This window comes from Bos taurus, chromosome 23 (assembly GCF_002263795.3).
Source record: "Bos taurus isolate L1 Dominette 01449 registration number 42190680 breed Hereford chromosome 23, ARS-UCD2.0, whole genome shotgun sequence".
Taxonomy (NCBI): Eukaryota; Metazoa; Chordata; class Mammalia; order Artiodactyla; family Bovidae; genus Bos; species Bos taurus.
Window position 1 is genome coordinate 30,277,404 of NC_037350.1, and position 24,017 is coordinate 30,301,420.

Genomic DNA, 24,017 nt, shown 5'->3' on the forward strand with positions numbered 1-24,017 from the left:
TAAAAGTAGAAGAAAAGCATACCAAACCTCACTTCTAATCAGAGGAGTCAAGAATATACTGGAAGCCCTATCTAGCCCATGCTGTTTTATAATTAAACTTCAATCTTTATATGAAGACAGATTTCAGAATATCAAAAACAGGAAAGAAAAGATTGTATGAAGAGTAAAATCGGTGTTTTTTTCTTTCTCTTTTCACAAATTACTATTAACACAGCTACTTGCACTTTAAAGGGTCTTTTTAAAAAACGTACACAAAATATAAGTATCAGTGAGTAATATAAAATATAATTCTGGTTTGTACCTAAATAGATGTGATCCCTGACTTAATCTTTATACAGCAACATGAAAATTGGCAGACTAAGCCAGAAATGACCAGGGAAGTGATTCTTAAGACTCTAAATATTCATAGATGATAGACACACATGAGAAATGGAAAATATTTTCAAAATATTTGGATATTTTGTCTTCTTGAATTCAAAATCGTGTAAGAAAAAAAAAATGGGTTAAAAAAAACAAAGCTAGGGGGGACTTCCCTGTGGTCCCGTGGCTAAGACTCCATGCTCCCAAGATAGGGGGCCTGAGTTCAATCCTTGGTCAGGGAACTAGATCCCACGTGCTGCAACTGAAGGGCCCACACGCTGCCACAAAGATTGAAGATCTTGTGTGTCACAGCTAAGACCCAGTACAGCCAAAAAAAAAAAAAAAGCTGAGGCTTCCCTAGTGGTTCAGTGGTATAAAGAATCCACCTGCCAATGCAGGAGACACAGCTTTGATCCCTGATCCAGGAGGATCTCACATGCCCCCACATGCCACAGAGCGGCTAAGCCAATGCGCCTCAGCTATTAAGCCTGTGCTCTAGAGCCCAGGAGCCCACAACTACCAAAGCCTGGGCACCCTAGAGCCCATGTTCCCCAACCAGAGAAGCCACAGCAATAAGAATCCCAGGTCCCGCAACTAGAGAGTAGTCCCTGCTTGCCACGACTAGAGAAAAACCCTCGAAGCAACAAAGACCCAGCAGAGCCAAAAATAAATAAAATTATATATATTAAAAAAAAAAAAACTGAATGTCCTTGAACATGTCTGAATCTGTGACCCCATGGACTGTAGCCTACCAGGCTCCTCTGTCCATGGAATTTTCCAGGCAAGAATATTGGAGTGGGTTACCATTTCTTACTCCATGGGAACTTCCTGATCCAGAGATCAAACCCACATCTCTTGCATCTCCTGCATTGTCAGGGGGATTCTTTACCACTGAGCCACAGGGAAGCCTGTCCTTGGTCATAACCCTGTGACAGGATTTGAGACACCATACATCTTTTACTGGGCACTGTGTTATTAGGGCAGTGACAGGATTGCAGAACCAGCTACCAGTGGTGTTGAAAAATGTGTGTTTCATTTCTTAGTTATCTTGAAATCTCTGAAGTTCTTGAGAACCCTCAAGGACCTGAACAGTGCTCAGAAGGGTTCCAAATCTGTCACTATTTTCAGATCAGAATACTCAAGGTGCCAGGAAGTGGGTGGAGGATGATGGGATGATACAATGTATAAAATCTTCTCAAGATACTGGTCCAGTCCAAACCAGGAAACTAGTTGGACAAAAGTGGATGCCCCAGGGGAGCAACATCCCCTGTTGCACAGTGAAGACCTAAGATGATGAAGGCAGAGAACTGTGGCTTCACCGGAGTCTGTTGCACTTGAGTGGTATAAAGTCTAGGAGGTCTCAATCCTGCCACTGCTCTGGAAAGTCCAGATGTCATATCCCTTATGCCCTCCAGTGGCTGGCCCTGAAGAGAAAAAAGAGAAGTTGTTTTGGGGATAGCCAAGACCAGAGAAATGGAAAAAAAAAAAAAAAAAATTCCCTTGCACTGGGAGATGAGGGGAGGTGAGAGACAGGTGTGAAAGCAGCAGTCCTGATCAGAATATTGCTTCTGATGACGATGATGGTAGTCTTTATAAAAAGAGAAGACCAAGAGATACAACTTTCCACTTCTCCCTTCCTCACCAATCCATGTAACAGATCTTAGCCCCAGAGAAAGCCACAGGCAGAAACTTCTGGGAGGGGCAGACTGCCCAGGAGGGTCTCAGGAACTCTGTCTGTTACAGCAGTTAAAACTTGACTGTGACTATCATGGTGATCATCATTCTCATTACTGGCACTACTACTGCTGTGGATTTTTTATGTTTTTGAACCAGAGGTTCGTACAATCTATCATGGAAAGACCTGAGCTAATTGGTTCCAAAACCAGTGTTGTCACAGGAATCTATTACCGGAACACACCATCCAGCAGGCATCTAGAATCAGTAAGGCTCTGCTAACCACAAAACCTTTGAGGAGAGTCCCTGGGGACAGTGTTCTAAAGTCCCAGAGAACCAGGACTCAGACCTTCTCAAACTGTCCTTTCCCATCTTGTTAAGCAGCCCATCCCTGGAAGTAAGACCCCAATACAGTCTCCCCCCATGAGAGATGCTGCAGAAATGTGGTATTTTCCCTGTGGACTGTGTGATTTTTAGGCTTTGAAAGTCCCCATGGTAGTTCTGGAAGCTGGATTCCCCAAACCTGGTAAAGAGTAGCCAAAGTCTCTTCCACAGCACATTGAATCTTTGTGATCTCATGAATACTCCTTGACTTGGTTTCAGGTCCCAGTAGACAGAAGCTGAGACTAGGATTCAGGTACACATAATTTATTGAGAGAGTAGTCTAAGGGAATCAGTGAAGAAAGACAGGGTAGGGGAGAGAAGTAAGGATGCAATTTCTGATGGAGTTCAGTTTCAGATAAATTGCACTATAATTATTTCCACCGTGAAGGAAGACGGATGGACTTTTGTAACTCACGTCCATCAATCATTAGCTATGGGCTCACCCTCCGACCCCAGAGGCATAACCAATGTGAGACGGCCCCCCTAGGTTAAAGGAAATTCTCTGAAGAAGATGGCAGCTGAGGATAATGAGACTTGGCTTTGGAACTGTGACGACCCTGAGAAGAGTCTTAGGTTTGCCGGCAGAGTTTAAGGGGTCAGCGAAAAGAAGTTATATTTCTTGTCCGCAACCGGAAAACAGACGAGTTCCCCTCCCCACTCCCAGCCCCCTCATCTCTAACCACCTGGAATTCGAGGCCCGACCTTTTAAAGAACCTGTTGTAAAAGATATGGAAAGAAACATCTGTGCGACAGACGCCCTTTTTCGCGGAATACGTTCATGGTCTTAATTTCCAAAGTTCAGGGCTGGGATCCGTGATGCGCATCTTCGCACCCACCCGGGCTCTGCGAGATCCCACCCTAAGGACGGAGTCTGGACCCTCCTCGGGTCTCCCCTCCCCTGTCCCGGGCCTCCCTGCCCACGTCACCTCAGTCGTCTCAGCTCCCGCCTGTCCTTGGGGCCCCCAGACCCACCCCAGCTCCCACGGCCCTTCCCCCACCCACACGGGGTCTCCTGGGGACGCGCAGTTACGAACCTGTGCGCAGCGCCCCCTAGTCCGGCTTTCTGCTCGTGCCCCCCAGGAGGGGGAGGGGATGCGACCGAGGGTAGAGGGCACCGGGGAGGGGGAGGGGCGCACCGAGGGGTGCAGGGACCGGGTTAGAGGGGAGAAGGCGTTACCTTTTCTACGAGCTGATTTTCTAGACAACCTGAGTCCGAGAGAAACAGAGGAGGACAAGAAGTCGGGAGGAACTGAAGTGAACAGTCTTTTTCCGGGTTGGACTTTTTCAAGCGCTCACCAAATTTCCTGAGGCGGAAGCTGCCGAGGTTCCTGCCGACCCCTATCCCCACTCCCACCTCCACACCCGTCCCAAAAGGCTCCGGGTGGAAAGATGTCACAATAGATTTTGACCGTGCTCTTGAGAATGACAGCGCGGGGTTTGAAGAGAAACTGCACGGGCTGACACCTGTAGCTGAAGGAAGATGGCCCCTGGGTCCAGCCCCTCGGCTCCACCCGAAAGATGCAGGTTCCTCCTCCCACCAGTCTGGCGCCTTCAGGTACCTCAAATGAGTTACTTTATCACATATGGCCCGTTATTTCCTGCAAATCCTTGAAGTTTTTTTTTTTTTATTATTACATATATTAAAAAAATACATATAATAGTCTTTATCACTTATTTCCTAGCTGCGAGTTTCTGTGACTCTTTTCCTTGGGATAACAGAAATACCCTTGACTAACGCTCCACCTGCCTATTACCGTTTCTGTCCTATTTTTCTGCCTTCAACGCGTTCTAGAAAGTGAAGCATCTCCCTGGAGTTGGCATAGTACAGCATAGTTTCGGAAGGCAAAAGATTAACAACTGGATTGTTGTTGTTTAGACGCTAGGTCCTGTCTGACTCTTTTTCGAACCCATGGACTATAGCCCACCAGATTCCTCTGTCCATGGGATTTCCCAGGCAAGAATACGGCGGTGGATTGCCATTTCCCAGGCAAGAATACCGGGCTAGGTTGCCATTTCTTTCTCCAGGTAATCTTCCCGACCCAGGGATGGAATCCCCGTCTGGTGCATTGCCAGGAGGATTCTTTACCACTGAGCCAACAACCGGATTGTTGTTGTTCAGTGACTAAGTAGTGCCCAACTCTTTGCGACCCCATGGACTGCAGCTCTCCAGGCTTCCCTGTCCTTCACTATCTCCCGGAGTTTGCTTGAACTCAGGTCCATTGAGTCCATGCGACCATCCAACCATCTCATCCTCTGTCACCTGCTTCTCCTCTTGCCCTTCTCCAGCATCAGGGTCTTTCCCGATGAGTCAGCTCTTTTCATCAGGTGGCTAAAGTATTGGAGCTTCAGCTTCATCATCAGTCTTTGCAATGAATATTCAAGGTTGATTTCCTTTAGGATTGACTAGTTTGATCTCCTTGCAGTCTAAGAGACTCTTGAGAGTCTTCTCCAGCACCACAATTCCTAAGTATCAATTCTTCATCGCTCAGCCTTCTTTATGGTCCAACTCTCACAGCTGTACGTGATTACTGGAAAAACCACAGCTTTGACCACAGGGACCTTTGTTAGCAAAGTGATTTCTCTGCTTTTTAATATACCTGTAGGTTTGTCATAGCTTTTCTTCCATGGAGCAAGCGTCTTTTAATTTTGTGGCTGCAGTCACCATCCACAGTGATATTGGAGCTCAAGAAAATAAAATCTGTCACTTTTTCCACTTTTTCCCCATCTATTTGCCATGAAGTGATGGGACCGGATGCCATAATCTTAGTTTTTTGAATGTTGAGTTTTAAGACAACTATTTCACTCTCCTTTCACTCTCATCAAGAGGCTTTTAGTTCCTCTTTGCTTTCTGCCATGAGTGGTATCATCTGTATATCTGAGGATTTTATTTTCTTGGGCTCCACAATCACTGTGGACGGTGACTGCAGCCATGAGATTAAAAGACACTTGCTCCTTGGAAGAAAAGCTATGAGAAACCTATACCAAACCTGCTAAAAAGCAGAAGCATCACCTTGCCAATAAAGGTCCCTATAGACAAAGCTATGTTTTTTTCCATAGCTTTTGTTGATATTTCTTGATTACAGCTTGTGAGTCATCCAGCCTGGCATTTTGTATGATAAATACTCTGCATATAAGTTTAAACACGGTGATGATATACAGTCTTAATGTACTCCTTTCCCAATTTTGAACCAGTCCATTGTTCCATGTCCAGTTCTAACTGTTGCTTCTTATCCTGCATACAGGTGTCTCAGGAGGCAAGTAAGGTGGTCTGGTATCCCTATCTCTTGAAGAATTTTCTAGTTGGTCTTGATCCACACAAAGGTTCAGTGTAGTCAATGAAACAGAAGTAGATGTTTTGTTTGAAATTCCCTTACTTTTTCTATGATCCAACGGATGTTGGCAATATGATCTCTGGTTCCTTTGCCTTTTTTAAATCCAGTTTGTACATCTGGAAGTTCTTGGTTCAGAAGTTCCAGAACTTCCTCAGTTTTGGAAGTTCACATACTGCTGAAGCCTAGCTTGAAGGATTTTGAGCATTACTTTGTTAGCATCATCTATTACTCACTGGGAGAAGACATCTTGATTCAGTTCAAGTGTACTTGTTCCTAGATTTGAGAAAAGTTTGGAACCAATCAATTAAATGGCATAAAACAAGAAAAAAGTTGAAACACTCACCCCAGTTCCTCTAGTTTGATGGGTAAAGCAATGTATGTTCTCTATAGAGAAGAACATGGGGTTTTGAGGTAATTTCAATGAAAGAAAAAATCATCCCAGTGAAACCATTGGCTACATTTTTGTTCCCTTAGCTTTCTGCCACAGTATTCTACAAGGTAGAGAATCTGGTGATCAGTTCCTGGTGTTCAGTCACTGCTCCCAAAGTTTCCTTCCTATTCAAACACGGAGCCATGACAGCAATCAAGAGTTAATCGCCCTATTTTAAGATGTGGTTACTTGTATCTTCTAGCTCACCAGTCTTTCAGGCAACATTGATGATCACAAAATGGCCCTAGATTTTTCTATGAATGAAATCACAGTGACTGTATGGAGTCTTACTCTAGCCAAAATACATGAGATTTTATCATTTTTATTCAACAAGTGTCTGACTAGTTTGTTTGGGCACTGGTCTCTCAAGTCAAACTTAAGCTCAGGAAGTCCCCAAGGTCTTTGACAGACATCATAACCACTCTTTACCATCCTCAGAGAAAAAGTTGGGGACCTTTTTATGCTGGCCACCTCCTCACTCACACCCAGTAATTCAACCATCTTGTCTAGAAATAAGTTGTTCAGATTTCTAATTTATCAGTGACTTGTAAAACAAAAATTTTAACTGACCTTTCCTAGTTTACAAATTTCCTCCCTAGTTACTTTGTTACTACATTGCTCTAAATTTGTAATCTTCAAAGCAATAGTTTCTTCTTTAAGGTTGTAAGGAACCTTCCTTAAATCAACTATATCCCTAGAGTAGAACAGAATAAACCACTGCAAGTCAGTAGATGTTACTCTAGTTTCTAGCTCTTCATACTCTTGTAGAGCCAAGAGCTTCATGTGAGGAGGGCAAATGCATGGACAAGATTCTCCAGAACAGAGCTGGGTTGTACTAGGCTGCTGCTGAGTCACTTCAGTCGTGTCCGACTCTGTGCGACCCCATAGACGGCAGCCCACCAGGATGCCCCGTCCCTGGGATTCTCCAGGCAAGAACACTGGAGTGGGTTGCCATTTCCTTCTCCAATGCATGAAAGTGAAAAGTGAAAGTGAAGTCGCTCAGTCATGTCCGACCCTCAGCGACCCCATGGGCTGCAGCCTTCCAGGCTCCTCCTTCCATGGGATTTTCCAGGCAAGAGTACTGGAGTGGGGTGCCATTGTCTTCTCTTGTACTAGGCCAGGGTTCTTGAAAAATAATGCAGATAGCGATTGGCATTAAATATTTTCCGCAAAGTAGTTGACATTGTAGGGGGTGTAGCTCAGTGGTAGAGCGCGTGCTTAGCATGCACGAGGCCCCGGGTTCAATCCCCGGCACCTCCAGTTAGAATTTGGCTTCTTGTGTAGCAGTTCTTCAGAACTACTCAAAATGGTTCTTAGTTTTTCCTACCTGTTGAAACTTGTCACTCATAACTCGTGCTGATTTGCTCAAACTTATTTGTCAACCTTTTATTTTTGTAATTGGAGAATGTTGCTTTACAATATTCTGTTGGTTTCTGCCGTACAACCATGCTAATCAGTCGTAATTATATACATATCCCCTCCTTCTGGAACTTGCCTCCCTTCCCTCTAGCCTTCCACCTCCCATCCCCCACCCTTCTAGGTTATCACAGAGCTCCAGGCTGGACTCCCTGTGTTATATAGCAACTTCCCACTTTATACGTGATAGTATTTATATATGTCAATGCTACTTTCTCAGTTCATCTCAGAGCCATCTACAGGGTAGTGTAGTCTTTTTTTTTTTCCTTAAGCTCCCCCCATTCCTGCGCCCTATTGGAGCAAAGTAAAATGAGGTAGATTTAACTCTCCTATAGTCACTCAGGTGGCTCTATGGCTTAGTTGGTTAAAGCGCCTGTCTCGTAAACAGGAGATCCTGGGTTCGACTCCCAGTAGGGCCTTACCTTTTTGCTCGAAGGTAGGTAGGGCAAACTCCTGAAAATTTTATTTTGGCTAGTTAACTGTGTCTTCTTACTGATCCTCCACAAATTCTCAACGAAAGTTAACAGCCCTAGAACTCTATCAGATACATTATAGGTTGTTTGATTGCAACTGCCTCAGATTCCTTACTTTTAAAAAGAAGTACATTCTTAAGAGATGACAATTCAAATGCAAGCCACCTAATACTGCATGTGACTTTATACCTCAATCACTTTTCAAATAGGTTTTGCATTAAACTGTGGTAAAATGTTTTTGATCACCTACAGTGTGTTACTGTTTTAAAGTATCCAGAGAGAAAGATATGTATAAATCTCTCTAGACTCTAACAATCTCTAGCTCTACAATTGATTTCATTAAATAAGATAATGAACAATGAACCTATTACTAGCTACAAAGGAAAATTAGGATGTTTGCAGGGTCGTGCTTGACATTTTGAAGGGACTATGAGGAAGAACAGTATATTCCCATGCTATCTCTCTTAAGGAAAACATTAGAGTATTTCAGGAATGATGATCAACTGGAAGGAAAAATGTCCTAGATACAAACACCCTAGAGCTAGGACAAAGTCGCTGTGAAAAGAGCAAGCTGGAGAATTCTGCCAGATATCTAAGGAAACTTAGATTCAGCCCTAGAGACTTATGGAGCTTCCTTATCTTTTTGTCTCCTATTGATTCATCAATTAATTCAACAATGTAAGCTGCTGGTTTTTTATATACCAGGCATATTTCTGTCTGTCTTTCCTTTTATTTTCAGTTACATTTTTTCCCATATTATGGGAACTTTTAAGATCTACTGTCTTAGCAACTTTTAAATATGCAATTCAATATTGTTAACTATAGTCACCAACCTGTGCATTACATCCCCAGGACTTATTTATCTCATAAATGGAAGTTTGCACCTTTTGACCACGTTCACTCATTTTGCCTGCCACCCCTCATCCCTGCTGCCTCCAGTAACCACCCCAGGAATATTTCTAAGGGCAGGAAATACAGTAGCAAACAAAGCTAACAAAAAGCACTGCTGTCACGGATCTCACATTCTGCTGGGGGTGACATGAAAAATAAAGAAAATTAATATATAAAATAAGTAAGCATATAAGATACTGATGAAGTCTGCGGAGAAGAATAAAGCAATGAAAGAGTATGGGGACAGCATAGGATAGAGCTGGACTAACCAGAGTGTCATCTGTTCTTTAATAAAATCACTGACATGTTAAAATATAATTTTTTAACTTTTTAATGAGAAATGGTTACAAAGTGGCTACTATTATTACTCTAAGAACTTGAGTAGCAATATTAAATAGAAAACTGATGCCCCTTCCCCCAACAATGCCTGGATCTCACTTCTGTTCATTTTGATTAGGGCTTTATTTAACTAGTTCCCACTGCCTGTACTCAAATCTCAACTGTTCCACTTATTAGTTACGGGAGCTTTGGTAACTCTCAGTGGGCATCACTATCTTCATGTATAAAAGAGAAATAGTAATAAGCCTACCTAACAGAGTTAATGGGAGGACTTGTGGAGTAAATACACATAAAATATTTTAGAAGGATATCTAGCACATAAAGAAGCAATCAATAAAATAAAATAAGAATTGATTATACACAGAGCCTCTCATTCCAAATCTGGGTGATTTAGGTGATGATATTTGGAAGTTTTGAAAGGACAAGATTTAGATATGTTGATGGTGAAATGAGTTAAGATTTGGGGAAAATTGGAATGGAGTGAATATTTTTTTCATGTGACACAAGTGTGAATCTTTGGGGACCAGCAGGAAGACTATGGTAGGTATAATTATGTCTCACACCCCCCACCCTGAGATGCCCATTTCCTAATCTCTAAAACCTGGGTAATATGTTATCTTGCCAGGCAAAAGGAATGTGATTAAGAATCTGGAGATAGGGAGATTATCTTGGATATTTGGGTGGCTCTATGTAATCAAAGTGTCCTTATAAGAGGGTGGTAGCTGAGTCAGAGTTAGAGAAGGAGATGAGACAACAGAAGAGAGGTCCGAGTGAAGTGAACATGAGTCAAGGAATAGGAGCATCCTCTAGAAGCTAGAAAAAGCAAGGAGTAATTTCTCCCCAAGACCTCTAGAGAGGGGGCAGCTCGGCTACACCTTGATTTTAATCCCACAAGACCCATTTCAGACTTCTGACCTCCAGAGTTGTAAAATAATAAATTTATGCTATTTTATGGAGAAGGCAATGGCACCCCACTCCAGTACTCTTGCCTGGAAAATCCCATGGATGGAGGAGCCTAGTAGGCTGCAGTTCATGGGGTCGCTAAGAGGTGGACACGACTGAGCGATTTCACTTTCATCGCTTTCATGCACTGGAGAAGGAGGTGGTGGCCCACTCCCGGTGTTCTTGCTTGGAGAATCCCAGGGACGGGGGAGCCTGGTGGGCTGCTGTCTCTGGGATGACACAGAGTCGGACACGACTGAAGTGACTTGGCAGTATGCTATTTTAAGGTAATAAATTTTTGCTAATTTTCTAGTGCAGCAGAGACGGTTAATCCAGATATATGGTTATAGGAAACATATTGAAAAACTGCTTTGCTGCCTAAGGAACCTGGTTCGAAAGAAATCAGCTAAACTTCTTGAAGGACTACAGTTCCATTTATAATCGCATCATGTTGACAGGGAGTTAGTCCTGGGGCCTAGATTTCACACAGAACTTGATTGGTGGGATAGGGAATTTTGTTCCTTACCCCGCTTCTTTCTCAAATGAAAGCATGTAGGAGTCAGAAAACTACTGTGCCTTCTCTGAGGTTCGAACTCAGGACCTTCAGATTATGAGACTGACGCGCTGCCTACTGCGCTAAGAAGGCTCTGAGACAAAAAGGTTTCAGTAGAACTATCGATTCTCTTTCATGTTTATACAAATTTTCTGAGAAGTTATATTTTTCAAACAGAGTGCAAGATAAGAGTATGTGCTGTGGCATATATACTGTTGCTCTGAGTATGTCATAATGATCAAAATTATTTCAGGATTTCATCCATGAATAAATATGCAACACGGTGAATTTTTTTTCTCCCACTATGCTTTAAATGGCAACCCACTCCAGTATCCTTGCCTGGAAAATCTCATGGACAGAGGAGCCTGGTGGGCTGCAGTCCATGGGGTCTCGAAGAGTCGAACATGACTGAGCGACTAACACACACACACACATGCTTTAAATACCACTTACTGCTGGCAGACATCAGACTTCATTAGATTTCACTGTGCCCTACTTCACAACTACGTGTGTAGAAAGTGGCATACAGATACGAGGGGCCTGAGTTGGGTCCACAGGCTGGAAGATTTCCAGACTGAAACAGTGAGGACACAGAAATATGCTTAGCTCTGCTGAGGGCGAAGCTGGAGTATCCTTATCTAGCTCTGCATCTTCTTTGTCTGCCAGTATTCCCCTTAAAATCCATGTCTGACCAAGTCCGTGATCTGAAGGCCTTTCTATTCTGGCTAAAAGTCCAGAATAATGTAAACAGAGGCGAGATAAGGTGGAAGAAATGAGGTGAGATGATTGAAAATGGAGAAACAATACACTGGATTTCAATCTGGCAAAGTGAAAAATGTCCTAAAATAGATATTGTAGGACTGAAGTGTAAATCTTGTGTGTGCCATCTATTAAGTTAGGAAAAATAATTCACTTGGTTTTTTTGAGAATATGTCAATTTTTTAAAACTTCATTATCTGTAAAATAGGATAATATTCACAGTATTATTTAAAAGACTGAATTCGACATACAAAAAAGTTGTTCAATGAATACTAATAAATGATACAAATGATGATAGCAAACTGTATTGAGTGCATATTACGGGCAAGGTACTCTTATATGTGTGTTACATGTAGTGGCCATCTATCGTCTATCACTGTAGGCAACTTTTATTATTGTCATATCATTTACATATGATAAAAGTAAGACTGAATAAGTTTAAGTGACTTGCCGATAGGCTTGTGGCTACTCAGTAGATGAGAAGCAGTAGAACTCGGGCTCACTTAACTATGACTATGAAGCCACTCAGTCGTGTTCGACTCTTTGTGACCCCATCGACTACATAGCCCACCAGGCTCCTCTGTCCATGGAATTTTCTAGGCAAGAATACTGGAGTGGATTGCCATTCCCTTCTCCAGGGGATTTTCCTGATCCAGGGATCAAACCCCAGTGTCCTGCATTGTTTATTGTCTGTCTTTTCTTCTAGAATATAAGCTCGACAAGGGCATCGACTTTGTATTTTTCTTGTTCACCGTTCCCATCCCAGAACTTAAAATAGTGACTGGTACATTGTATGGTTTCAGTAAGTTTTTATTGGATGAAAACCCCTACCTTAATGTATGGGTACTATACAACTGACTAAAATTTTCCTGAGTACCTATGATGTGTCAAGTCCTGTGCTAGTAGGTGTAGTGACAGAGTGGTTATCATCTGCCGGGGTCCAGCCCCAGCAGGATCCAGGGGTACCCTCAGGATGACGGCATATGCGATAAGGAAAGTAAAAAAAGCGAAGAGAAAGAGGCTTGATCTTCCTTGATTAACACAGAAAGCCAATAAAGCTACTGTGTTCCAAGGAGTCATCTTGAAAGAAGAAGAGAGAGAGAAAAAGAGAGAAAAGGAAAAAAAGAACGACACGGGGAGACCAAGCTTTGGTGAGCGAGGCCCATAACTTTATTTTCAAAAGGAACTTTTATACCTTGACTTGTACATAGAGGGAAATGAAAGATGCAAAGTCATATAGAGTCAGCCCAAACAGTACATCTGTTTTGTCTTTATCAAAACCAGGATTTTTTCTGCATACCTTTCCCATAAACAATGTTGTGTACATTATCTTGTGGCCTTGGAGGCCTGTGAACATTTTATGACCCTTTATTGATAAAGGCTGATCAGCCAGAAAACTTGTTTTCCCTTAAAGTGTTTCTTCTTTATTTCTCCCAGCCTCAGAAAGTACTAAACAGTTACATTCTCACGGAGCAAAGGTGCAGTGGGTCACAACAAAGAAAGAACCAATTAGCTCAAAGGTCTGATATGGTTAACTCCAAGGCTGCTACTTGTTTTTCTTACATTCCAACTGTGTTAACTAACGCATTCCCAGGTGCACAATGGATAAGGGATATGGGAACTTGGCAGCAAGCATTGGCCCAATAATGAAGCCCTTTACCAGTACTGTCTATTCTAATAATTTTTCATCCCTTAAAGGACTCTATGCTCATTAGGATTTTTAGAATGTTTTGGCTTCCCGTGCCTTTCAAGGTTGGGGAGTTGTGAACAATCAAGTGTGCTAATTGCAAGAGTATGGATAAACCTGTCAGGCAAGCTAGAATGCCAACAGAGGGGTTAAAATAGAAATATTCCTTTCATGCCCAGGAGACTTATTAACTAAAACCCTAAGTTGACTTTTTCCAGAGAAAGGTGGTCGGGGATAGCCCCTGTTAATGTCAGAAGAGTTGGTGAAAGGCACAAAATAGTAAGAGAGACAGATTTTGGTTTTGGGGTGGATGCTCGAGCAGATTCAGGGGGTCCCTTGAGGCCTGATCCGCCTTTGCCTGTCGGGTTCTGTCCGCATGACCTTTGTCATGGGTGGGATCTCCCGTGGTGGCTCCCGGCAATCATCTGTGATTTTACAGAACTAACAATCACAGATAAAATTTCAGTTTTCTACTGAACAGGAATATTTTATTATTGATAAAATGTTATGTGATTACTTCATTAAAATTCTACATAATTTAGTTCATTTAGCAACACTTTGTAACAAAAGTTTACCTTCAAAATGCTATACTTTTTACCCTAAGATCCCAAATATTTCACAGACTATTTCAGTTACTTTTAAAAAACATCCCTGTCCCTCCATCATGGATTAAGTGATGTCAGCAATAGTAGTAGACTGAATATATCCTAACTAGTCTCTACTTTCAAATTGCTCTCGGGCACTCTCCTTTGATACTTTTCCATACATTTTCTCTTTAACTAAAAAATATAGAAAGCCTTTGACTGTGTGGATCACAATAAACTGTGGAAAATTCTGATATGCAGATCAGGAAGCAACAGTTAGAACTGGACATGGAACAACAGACTGCTTCCAAATAGGAAAAGGAGTACGTTAAGGCTGTATATTGCCACCTTGCTTATTTAACTTCTATGCAGAGTACATCATGAGAAACGTTGGGCTGGAAGAAGCACAAGCTGGAATCAAGATTGCCGGGAGAAATATCAATATCCTCAGATATGCAGATGACACCACCCTTATGGCAGAAGTGAAGAGGAACTAAAGAGCCTCTTGATGAAAGTGAAAGAGGAGAGTGAAAAAGTTGACTTAAAGCTCAACATTCATAAAACTAAGATCATGGCATCTGGTCCATGGGACCAGAAAATAGATGGGAAATAGATGGGGAAATAGTGGAAACCGTGGCTGACTTTATTTTTTGGGCTCCAAAGTCACTGCAGATGGTGATTGCAGCCATGAAATTAAAAGACGCTTACTCCTTGGAAGGAAAGTTATGACCAACCTAGATAGCATATTCAAAAGCAGAGATACATTACTTTGCCAACAAAGGTCTGTCTAGTCAAGGCTATGGATTTTCCAGTGGTCAGGTATGGATGTGAGAGTTGGACTGCGAAGAAAGCTGAGAGCTGAAGTTGAACTGTGGTGTTGGAGAAGACTCTTGTGAGTCCCCTGGACTGCAAGGAGATCCAACCAGTCCATCCTAAAGGAGATCAGTCCTGGGTGTTCATTGGAAGGACTGATGGTGAGGCTGAAACTCCAATACTTTGGCCACCTCATGCGAAGAGCTGACTCATTGGAAAAGACCTTGATGCTGGGAGGGATTGGGGGCAGGAGGAGAAGGGGACGACAGAGGATGAGATGGCTGGATGGCATCACTGACTCGATGGACGTGAGTCTGGGTGAATTCCGGGAGTTGGTGATGGACAGGGAGGCCTGGCGTGCTGCGATTCATGGGGTCGCAAAGAGTCGGACACGACTGAACGACTGAACTGAACTGAATCTCATTTTTTTAAAAAAAAGACCACTTCTTCCCTGTATATAATATAATCAGACCTTTGAAGAATTACACACGACTTCCCCTGATCATAGTAGGGCTCACTTAAACGGTGCAGCATATAATGGATCAGGTTGTTCAGCTAAAGGATGAGCCGTCTGGAGACAGGGATTATGTGGGGAGGAGACCCGTGGACTCGCGAAGTTCGCATAGGTGAGGTTGGAGCGGGTAGAGCAAGTAGTCTCTGGGCTTGGAGAGTATGCTACACCACGTACTGAAAGCAAACTAATCCCCTCCCTGAACTTTATAAATGAAGAACATGATCACATTCAGCGAAAAGTAGGTCGGTTTGCACAGTTGTTTTCTTTAGTAAGAAATCACACACAAACTCTGACTTAAGTTCCGTGTGAGCGGGGAGAAGAGCGTCTCTGTTTTCTAGGTGAAGAAATAAAAAATAACTTCCCACTGCTGACTCCCAAACGCAGTTGACAAATTGGAGACTCCTGATCTCTACATCCCGAGTTTCGGTGGGTGCTGTGCCGGCGATTTCTCATCCTCTTTTTTTTTTTTTTTAATGACTGATTCGAGTTTATGACTTCGAGTTTGAGGGAATTATGCATTGGCTGCTTCTCCCTTTACTTTCGAGTATCAGAAAAATAGCACAGAAGGCAAATGTGAATCTCCTAAAGTAGGAACCTGTTTGCGGATTTTATTAGTGGATGAAATGACAGAGTTGTATGTACAGGGGGAAAATAGGAAAAATAACACAGGTTTGTGCAAGTCTTTTAAACTGCTAAGAAGAAGTTTGAGGTGGGGCACTTACGTGGTAGCGTGGCCGAGCGGTCTAAGGCGCTGGATTAAGGCTCCAGTCTCTTCGGGGGCGTGGGTTCGAATCCCACCGCTGCCATCTCTATCGTAGACCCATTTCTTTAAAGCAGTCGTGTGACCCCTTTAAAAGTTCCTACGGAAGAGAGTATGTCAAATGGTTTTGAAATGTTCTTACAGATTTAAGAAATAAGCAGAAATTGGTTGATAGTTATTAGAATGTATTAATTGAAAATCAGTCTTCATCCTATTTCATTCCACTCCAGCACTGGATTCTGATTCCTCTCACAAACATATAAGGAATGATAACTTCACGCCTGAAGTTAAAGATGTGCTTTTTGCATGCAAACCAGAAGAAGCCTATTATTTTTCTCATATTTTGCACTTTTCAAATCTATTCTATTGCACCTTGCCTTTTCAGTTCAGTTCAGTTCAGTCACTCAGTCGTGTCAGACTCTTTGCGACCCCATGGACTGCAGCCCGTCAGGCCTCCCTGTCCATCACCAACTCCCAGAGCTTACTCAAACTCATGTCCATCGAGTCCATGATGCCATCCAACCATCTCATTCTCTGTCATCCCCTTCTCCTCTCACCTTCAATCTTTCCCAATGAGTCAGCTCTTCGCATCGTGTGGCCAAAGTATTGGGGCTTCAGCTTCTGATCAGTCCTTCCAATGAATATTCAGGACTGATTTCCTTTAGGATTGACTGGTTGGATCTCCTTGCAGTCAAGGGACTCTCAAGAGTCTTCTCCAACACCACAGTTCAAAAGCATCAATTCTTCGGTGCTCAGCTTTCTTTATGGTCCAACTTTCACATCTATACCTGACTACTGGAAAAACCCTTTGATTATAGGGACCTTTGTTAGCAACGTAACGTCTCTGCTTTTTAATATGCTGTTTAGGTTGGTCATAGCTTTTCTTCCAAGGAGGAAGCGTCTTTTAATTTCACGGTTGCAGTCACCATCTGCAGTGATTTTGGAGCCCAAGAAAATAAAATCTGTCACCGTTTCCAATGTTTTACCATCTTGTTGCCATGAAGTGATGGGACCAGATGCTGTGATCTTTGTTTTTTGAACGTTGAGTTTTAAGCCTCCATTTCCATATCAGCATAGAAATAGCTTATTTTCCTTTTGTCTCAAAAATATTCCATGTTATGGATATATTTTTATTTAACAAGTCACATTTAACAATATAAACAACACAAATAAATAACATCTGCATTTCATAAGTGTGTGTATTAGAGAAATTTTTGAAAATGCAATTGCTGAATTAAATGTGTGTGATGGTAATTTTGGTGGTTCTTGTCTTAGTCTTTCCTAAATGTTACTAATTTATCCCCAGAGAGCCAAGGAAGGGCTTGTTTCCTTGACACCATGACCCACACAGAACATTGCTGTGACATTGAGAATTAACAGCCATTAAATTCTTACAGAGCCCCAGATGTTGTCATAGTTCTTTTATATTCTCAGTAATATATAAGAAAGTTCATATTATTATTCCTATTTTATTAAGAGAAAGAAACTGAAGTTATAACCAGTTAATCTCTTGTCTGTAGGTGGAGGAATCAGGATGTTACTTCTGTAGGGCAGACTGAAAAAAAATGATCCTTCAAAAAATATTTTCACCCTAATTCCTGGAAGCTGTCAATATTACCTTATATGGCAAAAAAAAATAAAATAAAATAAAATAAAAATGAGAGCGTCTTTGCAGAGGGGATTGAGTTTAGGATCTTGAGATGGGGAATTTATCCTGGATTATCCAGATGGAGCTTGAATGCCATGCCAAGTGTTCTTAAAGGAGAGAGGCATAGGGAGATTATGGAACAGAAGACGATGTGAATATAAAGGCAGAGGAAATGCAACTGCAAATCAAGGAAGGCTGGTAGCCATCAAAAGCTGGAAGAGACAAGGACAGATTCTCCCCTACAGCCTCCACAGGGAGTATGACCCTGTCAAAACCTTGATTTCTGCCCAGTGATACTGACTTTGGACTTCCGACCTCCAGAACTGTGGGAAAATTAATTTCTGTTCTTTAAAGCTACTGAGCTATGGTAATTAGTTACAAAAGCCACAGGAAACTCATACAATGACTTCAAGTGCTAATAGGCAACACTACTGCAAACAATTATTTTTGTTTGTTTTTTTACCAATCTGCTTGATAGAAAATATTATTTCATTGTAGTTCTTTAGTTTGAATGTCTCTGGGAAACTCCACCAACTAGGACAGAGAAAAGGACTGGATTAGGGAGGTTTCCCACCCTAGAGAAGGAAATGGCAACTCCAGTATTCTTGCCTGGAGAATCCTATAGACAGAGGAGCTTGGTGGGCTACAATCCATAGGGTCAGAAAGAGTCCGACACGACTGAGCTGCACCCCCGACTCGCCCCCCCCCACCTCCCCCCACACCTTTAGCTACTTGCCCTCGGTGAAATAACTCTTCTTATCTAAACTAATTCCGGAAGCAGGAGTTTTTCTTTAGCTTTTAAGGAAGAGCCTATTTACTTAGGTTCCGTTTGCGGACCTGTGGGGCCTGGGATATGGCAGTGGGGTCTGAACCCATGTTTCTACAGAAATTAGAGACTTAATTCTGCATCCTAGAAGGGCTCCCACACTACCTCCAAAAGGGCTTTTAATTAAACATTTTTCTTATTTCAAAAACATATTAAGAAACTTCTGTAGTTTTAAATAGACTGCTTTTTCTGCTTCCTTTGTACAAAATAGGAGCTTTGATTCCTACCCTTGGGAATATCAGAGGCCCACGTGCGAGCCTCACCTGCTTTATCCTACCACGGTTCCCCCCGGTCAGCTACCTCTGTCGCCTTCTGGGCGTTCAGGTGGACCGAAGTCGCGATCAGGGTACTAACCTCAGACCTAGATCTCGGCCTGTCCCCTCCGGGGATGCGACTTGGGAGAGGGAAGGGCGGGTCATAGCGGAGTGCAGGAACCTGGTTAGAGGGAAGAAGGCATTGCCTTCTTTGCGAGTTGAGGACCTGTTGCTCTGGAAAGCGGGCCCTTGGTGGGTAGGGTTCAGTGGGTGGTTCTCTGGAACTGTAAGGCTCTCCACCTAAGGAGGATGGTACGTGGATCCAGTGAACACTCTGTGGTCCCCAGGGGACCGTTAGGCCCTCTCCCGTTCAGCACTCCGAGGGGCTTTACAACTATGGTTGTGTGATCTGAGTCTTTACAACCACCTTGACACTGGCGTTTTTGGATTTTTAGAGAGCGATATGCCTGACTGTAGCTTAACTCTACACTTCCAGCCGCCTTCTCCGCTCGCGGTCCTTCCCCTTCAAGTCACCGCTTGCTGAGTGCAAACGTGTAGGAACGCTAGGTGCCCCGACTCGGCGGTCTAACGAGCTTAGACTAGTTAGTGGAGTTCCATTTTTAGAGCACCTCACTTAGGATACTGGAACGAAGAAACTTAGTTACGAAAGTCGAGGTGCAGTAACATCAAAGTTTGCTTTTAGAAGAATTTATCCCTTTTAGGGAGAAGGCAATGGCACCCCACTCCAGTACTCTTGCCTGGAAAATCCCATGGATGGAGGAGCTTGGTGGGCTGCAGTCCATGGGGTCGCTGAGAGTCGGACACGACTGAGCGACTTCACTTTCACTTTTCACTTTCCTGCATTGGAGAAGGAAATGGCAACCCACTCCAGTGTTCTTGCCTGGAGAATCCCAGGGACGGGGGAGCCTGGTGGGCTTCCGTCTATGGGGTCTCACAGAGTCGGACACGACTGAAGCGACTTAGCAGTAGCAGCATCCCTTTTAGAAAAAGTGAGTAGCTCCGACTTTTATTGACGATTCCCATTGAATTAGTTGAAGTCCTGTTGGTTCCAACATTCAAGCTGCCCGAAACTTTTCCAGCTTGTATCTGTTCTGCAGCGCGTCTAAGTAAGCAAAACGTCTTCTTGAAGTTTATCTCTTTTCTCATAGTAAACTGCTCTAAATCCCACAAACTGCCTCAAGAATATTTAATCTCACGGTAAGGACAGACCGAGTATAATGCAGGTTTATGCGCAGGCTCCATGGCTTAGTTGGTTAAAGCGCCTGTCTTGTAAACAGGAGATCCTGGGTTCGAATCCCAGTGGGGCCTCTTCCTTTTTCCTCCCCTCTTCATGGGGACCCAGATTCTTCATTAACTCCCCACTGCTTCTATTTCTCCAGTGTACTAGGTATTACTGTAAATTTTGATTCAATCATGCAAAAGCAGCTGTAACTGCAAAAATTCTCAGTTCTAAAGAAAAGGCGAGGACTTGCCGACGTTCCGGCCTCAAGACACTGCCCTTCCAATGCAGGAGATGAGGGTTCATCCTTGCAGGGTTGGAGCCAGAAACGAGCAAACAAACAAAACTTGGAAGAGAAGATGGTGGGTCACTTTATGGAAACAAAGAAAATAGCCTTTTGTTTTTCATCTTTAGCTGTCCTCTCATTTCTAACTGGGAGGTGGGGAGTGGGGGGTGGGGACAAAACTGTACCAACTCTTAAAGCCTATTTCTGAGCTCCCATGCAACTTATTAGTGATTTTAGGGAACTCAGCATTATGTTATCTGTTTTATATATGATTTTCCAAATATTACTACATTATAATAATGGTAATTTACATTTGCTTGTATTCCTTCAGTCTTCATGGAAGGGCTTTAGTCCTAAAGGGAATACATAAATTGGCCCCACTAGAACCTAAACTTTAATTTTATAATTAAAAAGAAAACAACAGAATGATTCTATAATGCAATGATTCCCAAGCCCAATATACATTTAAATTGCCTTGGGAACTAGTTAAAACTCATCCCCAGAGGTTTTAATTCTGTTTTGGTGGACGTCCCAGAGATGTGTGTTTTTCACAAGCACCCCAAGTGATTTTGAAGTAAATGAATCACATTTGCAAGTATCCAGCTTAAAATATTGCACACAGAGCAGAACTGAAAGTGAGGTCACTTTTGTATACTCTTAGCACTTTTGTACTGATTCATGAACATCTGCTTACTCTCATTATCATCAAGTTACCATTATTGGAAATCTGCTACATTCCAAGAGTTTCCAGACATGCTGTCATCTAATTAGCCCAACAATCCTGTCAAATATGTGTTATAATCAGTTCTTTAAAGATGAGGAAACAGATTCAATAATATTCACGGTAACAAAGTGACAAAGTTAAATTTCAAATTCAGATCTAATTCTGGAATCCATGCTTATCTCATGATATCTATCTTCTATTTCATTAGAGTCAAGAATGAAGTTTTTGGCCACACAGCTAAATAAAATAAAGCAACTTAGACTGATCTCAATCCTTAGTCCTATTCGTTGGGAATCCTGAGATAACTTTCTGTTTTCTACTGGAAGATAATCAGCCCAGTGAACAGTTGCTTAATGCATTTAACTTAGGGAGGAGGAAAATATAAAACCTCAGAAGTCTATGTAGGAGGTTCTCCATGAAAAAATGAGCAGGCCATATAGACAAACTCAATTAATCTTCTCCATCTCCTAGACTCTGTTATTTGGTTGGTTTTGGTTTTGTTTGTTTGTTTTTGTTTTTTGCCTTGGACATGCTCTCTTCACGCCCTGATTCTTTAGATTTAAACATAGTGTATTAGTCAGCTAGTGAAAAGTGATAGTGTCTCAGTCATGACCAGCTCTTTGTGACCCCTCGGACTATAGTCAGCCAAACTCCTATGTCCATGGAATTCTCCAGACAAGAATACTGGAGTGGGTTGGAGTGAGTAGCCATTCCCTTTTCCAGGGGATCTTCCTGACTCAGGGATCAAACGCAGGCCTCCTGCATTGCAGGCAGATTCTTTACCGTCTGAGTCACCAGGGAAGCCCTGTTAAGATGGAATTAATGAGTGGAAGAACTGATGCAATCTTCAATCGTGACCAAAAGTATAAACAAAAGATAGACACTATCTCCAAGGAAATTAATTCACCAATGACAGCCCCTATGGGATCACTGACACACTGGGTGCAAACTGGTTTTATTTGCCTTTAAATCAAATTTGGAACCAATACAGATTATTCGATGCCTCCAGAATCACATTCACCCTACTTGCATATGGAGACCCTTAGTGACTTTTACTGAAGCCCTGACCTTATCATATTTGCTTCCCTCTCTCAGGATTGTTGGAATCCAACCCTTTTGCAACCTTTCTCTTGACTAAACTTCTATAGCTAAAGACATCTCCTAAATACAAATTCAAATAAGAAGAGGTAAGTTCTAGTGATGTCTCTTTCTATTCACACCATCCTAGATGATATTGGGTTTTGTTCAGTTTTGTTTTGAGATAGAAAACGAAGGTTCTGAGTTTTGGACAAGATCAGGCAGGATAAGATACCTCTATGAGCTAAATGGTTTCTCATTATGCCAGACCAATGGTTGTCATTTGTTCAAAATCATGTTAATCCCAGAATTATGTCCAAAAAAATCCAATTATCTAGGAGATGGGGAGGAATCAGAAGGCAGGTCAGCCACCAAAAAGCAATTCTCTAAAGACCAATACTGTCATTTTTGTTACACCCCAATGTGAAGATCAGAAAGAATTTCTCAGTAATAAATTCTTTATCTTTTTGCTTTAAAATGAATGAATGAAGGCCAGTACTCTGAAGATAAATTTGAGGATTAAAAAATATAAACAATAACCAATGGTTAAAAAAAAATGAGGATTTGCAAAGTGGAGTGGGGTCAATGGGATCTTGGTCTTCAGCCATTTTATACTCAAATGTATGAACTTCCTGGCAAATGTAGTCTATTATCTTTTCTGGAGACATACTCCATTGCCTCTGCTTCTGCCTCTTTCTAACTGTGTCCCCGTCCTTGGTGGTTAAACAACCACAACAAACCATCCTAGTCATGAATTCAGGTAGCTGTATGATATTTTATAAATGAGTAGTTGGTCAAGTTGAACTAGAGGTATCTGGGTGAAGCAGGAATCCATCCTCTAGTGAATGGATCCTCAGGGCCAATTGTTATAGGTTAAATTTATTTTTTTTCTGAGCTCTTTTCTTGGTTAAATCATGTATTCCTATCAATTCTTATATACATGCTTCTTTCTGTTAACTGAATTTTCATTCTCTCAGCACCTCAGATTGAAACTTCAAACGTTCTTTCAGCTCTTTCCTCTCTCCAACATTCCTACTCTGCTCTTCATTCCCACTGCCACTACCAGAGCTAACGTTCTCAGCCTCTCTCCAAAAGACTCTTGTTGTAACCTCCCAGCTTCTGGTCTCTTTTTGAATCCCTTGTTATTCAGTCATAATAAATGTTTTAAAGCGCTGCTCTAATCATTTCACACCTCTTCTTTTTTAAAAAATGAATTTTAAAAATTCATTTTTAAATGAATTTGATTAGATTCCTTGCCTAGTATTCAAGATTTTCCATATCCTGGACCCAAGCTGTTTTTACAACTTGATTTTCCACCACCTCACATTGTGGACCCTGTGCTGCAACAATTGATGAGGTGTGCTTTCCATGCTTTCAGATAATGTATATCCCTTCAATGCCTTCACCATCATTGGTAAATATTCAGATCCCTTCCATTCCTTCATACTTAATTTTCTGTTATATTAAAGACATATATGTTTACAGTTAAAAAAATAAAATAATATATAGGGTTACGATGAAAAATAGCAGTTCCCTTCCTCATCATTTCTCACTCTCAATTCCCATTCTCCTGAGGTAACACATTTTTAATAACTTAGTGTTTTCTTCTATATACCCATATTTCTTAATAACATGCTTTTATTCTATCTGCATTTTTACTTTTAAATATGATTTATTACTTACTACAAAAAATGAGAACTTTTAACCCTTACATAACAAAGAGAGAGCAAAAGTGAGGGTGAGAGAGAGAGATCTATGCTTCACTCTCCAGATCCTCTTATATCTTTTTGGTTTGATCACTGTGGAGTGTATACACTTCCACGACCTTATAAACATTAGCCACAGTGGAATCATGTAATGAACTATTGTTACCTAAAAAATAAATCTCTCAGTTCTCATAGATGATCAAATTATACAATTCCTGTTGTTTTTGTTTGTTTTTGGAGACATTACAAGGAATCTTGTCCTCATCACCAGTCTGTTTTCATCAATCAAGTTAATGCAAATATTACATAACCCACACATGTCTTCAGGGTCCTTCTACTATATGC

General features: G+C 41.9%; 1 long non-coding RNA gene and 5 other non-coding genes across 6 annotated transcripts; 4 read left to right on the forward strand and 2 right to left on the reverse strand.

Moving 5' to 3' along the window:
- Positions 1-218: 218 nt before the first annotated feature.
- Positions 219-3,946, reverse strand: LOC132343635 (uncharacterized). The gene is made up of 2 exons (XR_009492563.1): positions 3,596-3,946; positions 219-1,784 (listed from the first exon to the last, which is right to left on the reverse strand). It is a non-coding gene; the product is annotated as an uncharacterized lncRNA (long non-coding RNA).
- Positions 3,947-7,368: 3,422 nt separating this feature from the next.
- TRNAA-AGC (transfer RNA alanine (anticodon AGC)) lies at positions 7,369-7,440 on the forward strand. The gene has a single exon. It is a non-coding gene; the product is annotated as a tRNA-Ala (tRNA).
- A 501-nt stretch (positions 7,441-7,941) lies between these two features.
- Positions 7,942-8,015, forward strand: TRNAT-CGU (transfer RNA threonine (anticodon CGU)). Its single transcript has one exon. It is a non-coding gene; the product is annotated as a tRNA-Thr (tRNA).
- A 2,799-nt stretch (positions 8,016-10,814) lies between these two features.
- On the reverse strand, positions 10,815-10,887 carry TRNAM-CAU (transfer RNA methionine (anticodon CAU)). The gene has a single exon. It is a non-coding gene; the product is annotated as a tRNA-Met (tRNA).
- Positions 10,888-15,875: 4,988 nt separating this feature from the next.
- Positions 15,876-15,957, forward strand: TRNAL-AAG (transfer RNA leucine (anticodon AAG)). Its single transcript has one exon. It is a non-coding gene; the product is annotated as a tRNA-Leu (tRNA).
- A 3,937-nt stretch (positions 15,958-19,894) lies between these two features.
- Positions 19,895-19,968, forward strand: TRNAT-UGU (transfer RNA threonine (anticodon UGU)). The gene has a single exon. It is a non-coding gene; the product is annotated as a tRNA-Thr (tRNA).
- The last annotated feature ends 4,049 nt before the right edge of the window (positions 19,969-24,017 follow it).